This window comes from Colobus angolensis, unplaced genomic scaffold, assembly GCF_000951035.1.
Source record: "Colobus angolensis palliatus isolate OR3802 unplaced genomic scaffold, Cang.pa_1.0 Scaffold61, whole genome shotgun sequence".
In the NCBI taxonomy this organism is placed as follows: domain Eukaryota; kingdom Metazoa; phylum Chordata; class Mammalia; order Primates; family Cercopithecidae; genus Colobus; species Colobus angolensis.
Genome location: NW_012119710.1, coordinates 8,278,074 through 8,289,085, shown reverse-complemented (window position 1 = coordinate 8,289,085; position 11,012 = coordinate 8,278,074).

Below are 11,012 nucleotides of genomic sequence, written 5' to 3'. Positions count from 1 at the left end.
TTGTCCAAAGTGAAGCTAATGAATACCTACCTTTGTTGTCAGAAATGATGTGTTAGAACATTTATAACATGAAATAGGACATTTATGTTGCCCACTTCAAAACAAGTATATAGTCTCTTTACATTTTCAAACAGTATTTCATTGTTTAATATGATCTTATTTATGCATATTCTGCAATTTGCCAAAGTTATATTGATTTGATGATTAGTGTGACTTATGATACCTTCTAGTAAAGAAAGTTTTATCCTCACATTTTACATCAGGTTAATTCTGTTTCCTAATCTGCAAGATGATGTAGCATTAAGGCTACATGACATTTTGAAAATAAACTAGACATTAGACTTAGTTAACATTTTTTATCATATCATATCATAATGGATTGCTTCTGTTATGAACAGGTATATTACTACAACCACATGAGAATATCCCTTTTCATGGCTATAGAACCATTATAAAGATTAGACACAGGCACATTCACAAAAAATGCCTTAATCAACTATTACTAAGTTTTATAGGCCAATTTGGCCATTTTCTAATGTTAGAAATAAAGTAACATAATACTTTTGATCAAAAAACATTTACTAAAAATATTTTAAATCCTATGGAACTTGCTAATCAGAGGAATATACCTGTGATTATTTCCTTTATCAACCCAGAGGGAATCAAGGAAACTTTTCTCACTGCTTCCATCCCCATGCTATAACACTTGTAGAATTTCTTTACATTTTACTTCTTTCTCTTCCCACTCAACAAGACCTTTGAAATGTCCTTGCTTACCCGTATCTCCTACCACCTGCGTTTCACTAAGATAACTTTGTACTAATTTGAATTTCTTGAAACAAAGAGGCCGCATTCTGAATCAGTGGTTCTCAAAGTTTAATCCTTGTACCAACAGAGTTGACATCCTAAGGAACTTCTTAGAAATACAAATTCCTAAGCTCTATTCAGACCTGTGTCTGACGGGGTTGGGTCCTGGCAATCTGTCCTACCAAGCGTTCCAGGTGAGACATGTAAAAGTTTGACAACCACCATTTTAAACCATTTTTTAAATCTCATATTTTGTCATAAGCATTGTATTTGAATATATGCTGAGTGATATATTTTGAATATGTTTTTGACTATATGCTATCACTGTATCGTATATTCAAATACAACTATATTTAGCCTGAAATAGTCTAGTTATCTAGACATTGTTCTCTCTTCTTTCCTCTTTATTTACCCCTATCTTGCGTCTCTGCTGACTCATGCTGTCAAGTATTTTTCTGTTTCTTCCACTACAGATAGAAGAGGCAACAGGTTTAGTTAATAGAGATGAAGGAGGATTCAAATGACTGCATTCAAATGAAAGACAGTAGAGTACTGACACCACAAAAGGTATTATTATTGCTCCTTCTTCTTAGTTATCCCAAGCTTGTCCCAACTTCTCCAAGTGCTTGATTTTCCATCCCAACCCCCATTCCATTATGTGAAGTGATAATGGAAAAATTAGAGGACATTAAAATATGGAGATATCAAACAAGCCCCATTGCCCATTGAGCTTCTATTCTAATGGTTGGGTAAGAGAAACTAAAGAACTGTTTTAGATAGTAACCCTTTTGAGGAAAAATAAGACATGAAAGGGACACAAAATAAGGAGAGAGTTGAAATTTTAAATACGATGATCTGAGATAGTTTCTTTAAGGACACATTTGAACAAAGCCCTCCAGAAGATGAGTAGAAGAGCTATGCAAATAACCAAGGGAAGAACATCCCAGACAATGGGAAGAGAAAATACAAATGACAAGTACGAGAGTTTGCTTGGAGAACCTGGGCAGTGAAGAGTCCAATATTGCAGAAAAAAAGATAGCAAGTGGGGCAGAAATAGGGCATGAGATCAGAGAACTATCAAGGAACAAATTACGTGTAGTCCTGGAGGCCATTCAATAGGCACTTGACTCTCGGGGGATAAGTCATTGGAAGATTTTGACCAAAGGAATGACGCATTCTTTCTTACATTTTGATGAGAGCTCTCTGGTTGCTATGTGGAAAACATAATTTAAGGGGATGGGGTGACACATAAAACATAAAACAAGTTACAAGGACAGTGCAATAATTCAAGCCAAAGATACTAATGGTTTGGACCAGCATAGTAATATTAGAGTTGATCAAAAATGGTCCAGTTCTTCAAATATTTTGAAGATAGAATCAACAGTTTGCTAATGTATAGAGTAAGAGAAAAAGGCAGCCAGGATTGTATCAGTTTTCAGCTTTAGCAACTTGTAAGGTGCAGTTGTAAATACAAATTGAAGACAACAGGCTTAATTCTTCCCATTAAAAATAAGGAAAGATTTCCCTCCTCTCCTTTTGCTTAGAGCATTTACCTTAGAAAACTTGTACTTTCTCCTCTTTTTAAAAAAATGTAATTTTTAAAAAAATATATAGAGCCATTTGAAGAATTAATAGACCTTTTGTCAGCTTTAAGACCTAAGAATGTGTTTCTCAATGACCTGGGGCCATCTCTTTGGAATGTAAACATCAAGGAAGAGGGTGTTCCCATCTCAGTTTCTAGGAGAGGAAGAGAGCCTAACTCCAGTAGATGCCTCGTTCTAATTTGCAGAACTATGTCCTATCATAAAGAGATGAAAAGTTCTTTTTCCAGATAAAGCCAATTACCTAAAATAAGTTACCTCTATTACCAGGTAAAAGCTAGGATAAGTTACATTTGACAAATGGTACTGTCAAGTCCTCTTTCCTAAGGACTAATTTTTTTTTACCTTGAGAACACACATAGGGAATTGTATCTGCATAGCTATATGGAAGAATGAGATTTTCTTTCTTTGCAATCTCTTAGCAGATTGACTGTGATGTCTATTACATTCTTATTCAGTAATAGAACTGTTTTACTTCTCTTCTACCACTGTGGAGTGTTTTCCTTGGCTGGGAGAAGATTTTGTTTTAGTTATATTTTCCCAACATAGTCACCATTGGCTAATATGAGGGGATAATGTGGGAGAAACAAATGTGGCAGTTAATAGCAGAAGTTCAGTTTGGAAAGGTTAAGTCTGAAAAGGCATTAGATATTCAAACAGATGTCAAACAGATAGTGGGAAATATGCATCTGAAGTTAAAAAAAGAATACTCAGACTGGGGATTAAAAGTGAGATAATTATGAACATAAAAAGGATATGTGATATCATGGCTCTGGATAGGATAACCAAAAAAAAAAAATTAGACTAAGAAAGAGATTCTGAGATTGATTCTTGTGTGACCAAGATCAGGCAATGAAGGAGACACTAGAAAAGGAAAGAAAAGAAATGTCAGCGAGGCAGGACAAAAGAGAAGAGAACAGTATGACCTACAAGCCAAGTAAACCAAGTTTTTAGGCGATGAATAATCCATCCCATGGGCTATGACAAAAATCAAGTAAGTGAGGACTGACAACAGAGCAACTGTCAAATGTTTTAATGTAGAAATCACCAATGTTTCAGGCTAATTTTTGATGGAGTGTTTTTGGTGAACGACTCATTAAAGTGAAATTTAAAAAAGAGAGAGAAATAGGAGAGAGTGAATACGGTAACTTTAAAGAGAAGAAAAGTGAGGCAGTAACTGGAAGAGGAAGTGGGATCAATAAGGCCGGAGATGTACAGACGATGACACAGAGCTCCAGGATGATACAATTTCTTAGGAAGAGGAAACGTGAAGTTTGCATTAGGACACAAGATGGCTGAAAGTCTGGGAGATTCAAAGCATGTGCGTTGGTTACAATGAAGCTATAGGCCAAATTCCCCACTCATTTAGAGTTTATTCAATTTTTTCATAGGAAAGGGCCCCAGGAATACATCTTTGAAATTTTTCCAAACCTGAAAATGGAAGTTTCCATATCTACTTATACTCACTTGGAACAATGTATCAGCTGCTTTGATATAAAAAAAAAAATGACGCAGGTCATTTGACCCAGTTAATATGAGTTTGATATGCTATAAGTGTGCTCTGAAAAGGAATCATTTACAAATGCAAGCAGCTGACCACTTTGTCCAAACTTTAAGCCACATGGCCAAAGGCATGAACACCTAAACAATCTCCACTGTAGACACTGAGCAGAATCTCCTAATTATCAATTCATTGTAAATATTTCAGACACTACAAAGTGACAAGCATGACTAAGACAGAAGAAAATAAGAACCTCGGAAAGTATTAAGAGAAAATATAATCCATGTAATTATGGATTTAAGGGGAAATTACAGTAGTACAGATGCATGAATAAACTATCTAAGTGAAAACAGCCAGTAGATAGATATTAGCAAATGATCATCAGATTATGAAACTCCAAAATCAAAAGTATGTAACAAAGCACCCCATTGTTAATAGACCACCCTCCAGAATCCTCTCTTTTTTCTTACTATTTTCAAGAGCATGAGTCGACGCAAAAAGTACGAGGAGCCCTCCTAAAACTCCAGAGATCTTCATTGCTGCAGATCGTAAACCAAGGAATCACAGGAAGTAGGTCCACGCAGGTGTTTATAAACTTCTTACCTCTTCAGCTGTAGGTGATGTTTATCATTCTGGAGCGCACCGAGAAACACTCAGCACCTCATTGGCTTTCCCTCCTTACAGGTGAAGTCTTTATAATCATAATTCAGAAAACACGTGGGAAAATGTGAAAAGGGGGGTTCTAGAATGTACTCTCTCCCCCAAGCACATGGTAAGGCTGAAACGGTGACTTATATGATATTTGATATGTGTCTGTTGGAATGTTAAGAGCAGGGCTTTGCAGGATGATTTGAGGAGCTTCAAGGGGATAATACAGAAGACTCATTTATGATTTGATTGATAATATTGTTTACCAATCAAATTAACCACTCTAGGATCTTGTGATTCCCTGGCCTCACAGCCAATGGTTCTGACCCAGTGAGCCCGTTAATGTGTCCTTCCAACAAGCGCCAGGAGACTCTGATTCAGGAAAACAAATTCACAAAGCTGCGGTTTCAGCTTTGAAAAGACCCAGTCTGCTTTCATTTTGCTTTCCCAAAGTGTTTTGTCGTGAATGTGTATGTCTCCAGATTGCTGAAGAAAAGTTCATGAGATAGTTTTTGTCCAATAAAACCTAGGAAGGCAAAATCCTGGCAGAGTGAGGGAATGTGGATAAGGATATGACCTGGCTTAATATTTTGGCAGAAACTATTCATTATAAAAGCTCCGCCTCAGAAGCAAGAGTTTAATGAATTAGCTGTAGAAATTACATAATATGTTACATAGATTGTCTCATTTTCTAAGTGCGGGATACTTGCTGGTGAATATTATCAAAATTAACTATAGGAATCTTGGGCTGGGCATGGTGGCTTACACCTGTAATCCCAACACTTTGGGAGGCAGAAGCGGGTGGATCATCTGAGGTCGGGAGTTTGAGACCAGACTGGCCAACATGGTGAAACCCCGTCTCTACTAAAACTACAGACATTAGCCGGGTGTGGTGGCACATGCCTGTGATCCCAGCTACTCGGGAGGCTGAGGCAGGAAAATCACTTGAACACAGGAGACAGAGGTTGCAGTGAGCCGAGATTGCGCCACTGCACACCAGCCTGGGCAAAGACTGAGACTTCGTCTCAAAAATTAAAATACAATAAAATAAGAATCTCCAAGACTATGTGTTGACATAGCAAAGAACAAGTAAAAAGAGATATCTACGATTGTCAGAAACCTCAAGTGACAGTTCTTTCCACTAAATATTTGTATTATAACTCAAGTGCTACTTCCACGGTACAGAATGGAACGATACCAAGAATGAATCCCTACCTGTGTTAAGTACCTAGAGCACAGTTTCTTAACCTCATCACTGTTGACATTTTAGGCTAATGCATATTTTATTTTTCTTTATGGTTAGTGCTTTTTGTGTCTTCTTTAATAAGTCCTTCTTACACCAAAATCATGAAGAAATTTTCCTCTATTCTCTTCTGAAAGTTTTTTACAATTAAGCTCTTTATATTTACATTCTTAATCCACTTGGTATTAATTTTTCTGAATAGGGCAAAGTAAATGACCATATGTATATTCAAATGAATATCCAGATATTTCAGTCCCATTTTTAAAAAGTCTTCCATTATCTACCTCTCTGCAGTCTGTTCATCACAAATCAAGAGTCTATATATGTGTATATCTATTTCTAGACTTTATATTTTACTCATGGGTTTTTTTGTATATTCTTATGCCAATAACACACTATCTTGATTATCAATTTGTACTTCATCACTATATGTGACACATGAAGTCCTCCTTCATTTTCTGTTTGACAGTATTTGACTGTATTTGACCAATTGCTATCCCATGTAAATTTTAAAACCAGCTTGCCAAATTTCAATTTTTAAAAAGTTGTGATTTTTAGGAGATTAGAATCAATCTAAAATCCACGAGTCTAACAATCAATGAACATACTGTCTATTTATTTAGATCTTTGTTAATGTCTCAGGGTAAATTTTTATAATTTCCTATAGTTTTTTTAATATTTTTATATTTTCTTAGATTTGCTCCTAAGTATCAGATATTCTCATCCTATTATCATTTTTTCTATTCACTTACTGTTGCTGGTTCAGCAAATTCCAGTTGCTTTTTGTAATTCGATTGTTAACTCTAATAACTTAACTGTAAATTCGTCTGTATTTTCTATATACATAATTATTCACCTGTGAATGAGTTTCTTAGTTGATCATTAACTAATAACTTATCTGTAAACTCTTTTGTATTTTCTATATACATAATGATTCACCTGTGAATGAGTTTCTTTCTATATTATCTTTTATTCCTTAATGTTGCTATATATACTCTATCTAGAACCACCAACAAAGACTTTAATAAAAATAGTAATCATGGGTACCTTTATCTTATTTCTTATCAGAGAGAAAGGTATCAGCATTTTACCCTGTAAAAACATGATGTTTGATATAGGGTATTTTCAACTTTCCCAAATTAAAGATGTTTCTTTGTATTGTTTGCTCATTTTTTATCATCATCAGCTGATGTATTTTACCAAATATGTTTACTGCATCTACTGAGATGACTATATTATCCATTAATCTGGTATTGTGGTAAAATACCGTGATAGGGCCAAGCGCAGTGGCTCACCCCTGTCATCCCAGCAGTTTGGCACACCAAGGCAGGAGAATCACTGGAACTCAGGAGTTCAAGACCAACCTGGGCAACATAATGAAACCTTATCTCTATTAAAATTCAAAAACATAAGCCGGGTGTGGTGGTATATGCCTGTAGTCCCAGCTACTTGGGGGGCTGAAGCGGGAGGATTGCTTGAGCCTAGGAAGTCAAGGCTACAGTGAGCCTGACTGTCTCACTGCACTCCAGCCCAGGTGACAGAGTGAGACTCTGTCTCAAAGAAAAAAAAGGATACTGTAATAGCTTTTTCTAATATTTAGTCCAAATTTCATTATTGATGCAAAACAAATTATAATGTATTATTATTTATATATTTCAGTATTTTTTTTTTTGCTTAAAACTTTCACATCTATATTCATTGGTGAAAATGGGCTGTCATTTCCTTCTCTTATGAGGTTATCAACATTAGCCTATCTTCATAAAGTAAGTTGGTAATTATTTCTTTTTCAATTTTCTTGAAGAGTTTTAGATTGAAATTATTTTCCTCTTAAATGTCTTGTAGAAATATTATATGAAGCAAACTGGGCCTTGAATTTGATTTATAGCAGGTTTTTGATAATTTATTTTATTGTTATAAAACTATAGTTTTAAAATAATGATTCCATAATTACTTTTGTTGAGTAACGTACTTCTAAGCATTTGTCAATATCTTCTAATATTTCAGATAAATTGGCATGTAATTGTTCTTTATGTCCTTCACTATTAAATAAATAAATAAATCTATTTATTAAAGTTATTTATTATCTGCCTAACCTGATGCCTCTTTTTCATTTCTGATATTCAAAGAATCACAGTTGGCTTTGTTGAGCTTTGTGATTTTTTTCAGAAATTTTAAAATCTATACTGTTTTTATTTTTTATTTTTTGCTTCTTTTTTCTTTGAATCTATTTTGCTCTACAAATTTCTTGAAACGGTTTGTTAGCGTATTCTTATCAAGCTTTCCTCTCTTCTAATACATTTCATTCTATAAATCCCTGTCTATACACTGTTTTAATTACATCTTACAGGTTTGGAACTGTGGCCTTTTTGTAATCATTTTTATTTGAAATATTTTCTAATTATTGTTATGACTTTTTGATCTTTGATTATTAAGACATTTATTCCTCAATTTATGCACATGATGATATTCAAATATCTTTTTTGTTGTTTGGTAGAGACAGGTTCTGACTTTGTTGCCTAGGCTGGTCTCGAGCTTCCGACTTCAAATGATCGGAATTACTGTGGCCTCCCAAAGTGGTGGGATTACTGGTGTGAGCCACTGTGCCAGCCTAAAATATCTTTTTTTAATTTTTGAATTACAGAGACATTCTTTGTGTCAGAAAATACACAACATTCTGTATGATTTTAATCCTTTGAAATGTATTAAGACTTCTTATAATGTTGAATATTATCTTTTTTGTGCTGACCTTTACCCTGCACCTTGGATTCATTTATTAGTTCTAGTAGTTTCCTTGTGGATTCTTTGGATTTTTGATATATAAGATCACATCATCTGCAAACACAGATAATTTTACTTCTACCATTTCAATTTCGATGACTTTTATTTCTTTTCTTGCCTAGTTTGCCTGGCTAGAACTTCTAGTCCTATTGCAATCCTTATTTTGTTTTGCTGTTGGATATCTTCACATCTTCAGAAATCATCTAAGGTTAATAATATTTTAAGTTTATATGTTTCCAAAAATATCCATTTTCTCACAAATTCTTTCTGAATGTTAATGCTGTTTATCCATAGTCTTCTAGCATTCAAGCTTATAATTCTGTAACAATTTAACTTTTATAACCTGTTTCATCTGTATTATTTGAGAGTATGGAATTGTGCCATCAAGGCAAGAAAATACTTAAAATCAATAAGGAGTAATAAACTTAGATGTAAATAACATAGGCAAATGTATAGGCTATCTTAAGTACAGAAGTATTAGACGAAGGCTGTGGAACACCACAGAATTAATAAAATCTGTTAAATATAGATGAGTCAGTGTGATGGTTGATTTTACGTGTCAGTCTGCCTGGGCCACGGGGTGCCCAGCTATTTGGTTAAACATTATTTCTGGGTGTGTTTGTAAGGGTGTTTCCAGAGGAGACAAGCATTTGACTAGGTAAGCTAAGTAAAGCAAAGCGTCCTTCCCAATGTGGCTGGGCATCATCCAATCTGTTGATGGTCTGAATAGAACAAAAAGACAGAGGAACGGAGAATTCACTGTTTTTCACTTGACTACTTGAACTCAGATATTATTGGTCTTCTTCTGCCCTCAGGCTGGGACTCGCACACTTAATGTTCCTGATTGTCAGGCTTTTAGACTCAGACTGGAACTATACCATGAGCTTTCCTGGGTCTCTAGCTTGTGGATCTTGGGAATTAGCCTCCATGATGATCTGAGCCAACACACACATGTGTGCGCACACACATATATATGTGTGTGTGTATATATATTGATCTAACATCTGTATAACATTGCCCACCAATTGGTGATACCTAATGTAGTCACATTATGGCCCTCATATGTTTTTTACTCCTCTGCATGAATTCCATGGTAGTACACCACATGAACTGGTGAGTTACAGCTCTGGCCGGGGAGCTTGCCTCTGTGACACTCTGATAGAGCAAATGCATGTCCCTGACCTTGAGCACCTTCTGCCTGGAGCCCACTTTTTCAATCCTCAATTCAGGTTCTTATAATCTCATAATCACAATCAGTGTAGAAAGATGATGCAGCAGAGATAAGGACAACGCATGAACAGTACATATTTGAAGATTACAGTAACATGGTCCTTCAATTCTGCCTCTACCCTATCCTAAATGCATCGTCTCTCTTCAAAACCCTTCCCCACTTATTTTCTCTTGCTTTCTTGCTGTATATAGACTTAAATGTGTGTGGTTGGATCATCTTTCATCTATGATACCTCTGGGAGGGATGGACCAATATGAGTAGGTCCTACACTGATGACTTCTACAAAGGACACTTATGTGTAGAAAACCTTTTTGCTTTGCTTTTAGGCTTGGTGTGGTGGCTCATACCTGTAATCCCAGCACTTTGGGAGGCCAAGTTGGGCAGATCACCTGAGGTCAGGAGTTCAAGACCAGCCTGACCGATATGGTGAAACCCCATCTCTACTAAAAATAAATTAGCTGGGCATGGTGGTGCATGCCTGTAATCCCAGCACTTTGGGAGGACAAGGTGGGTGAATCACTTGAGGTCAATGAGACCAACCTGGCCAACATGGTGAAACCCCATCTTTACTAAAAATATTTTTAAAAATTAGCTGGGCATGGTGGTGTGTACCTATAATCCCAGCTACTAGGGAGGCTGAGGCAGGAGGATCACTTGGAGTTTGCAGTGAGCCAAGATCGTGCCATTGCACTCCAGCCTAAGCAACAAGAGTGAAATGCAAACAAACAAACAAAAAAAAAAGCTTTTTCTTTGCTTGACGTTTTTAAACTGCTCTGTAGGATTTCTCAACTCTTGGTTTTCTAAAATTGAAACATAAATCTAACAAAAAGACACTTAAGTTGAAAGAATTGAGGAACAGAGAGCATATACATGTATGAATCATTCATTAAAACAAGGAATTGCAGCAACTCAGTTAAATTGTCAAATTTACTTAAAATAGGTGACACATTTCTCTGTAGAGAAAAATGAAAAATGTCTCATGAATTAAAATGAAAATCATGTTCTTACGTTCAAGCATTGAAATAGTTCATATTGTGTTAGTAAATTCCCTTAGGGGCTTAAGAGGGGAAAATGCACTGGGAAATAAACAGAAATAAAGGACAGTAGAACAGGATAGCATTGGGGGACCATGTCTATTTACTACATTACCCAAGAAAGAACAGCATTCGAGACACATTTATGGGCTTCAACTTTCAATTTTTC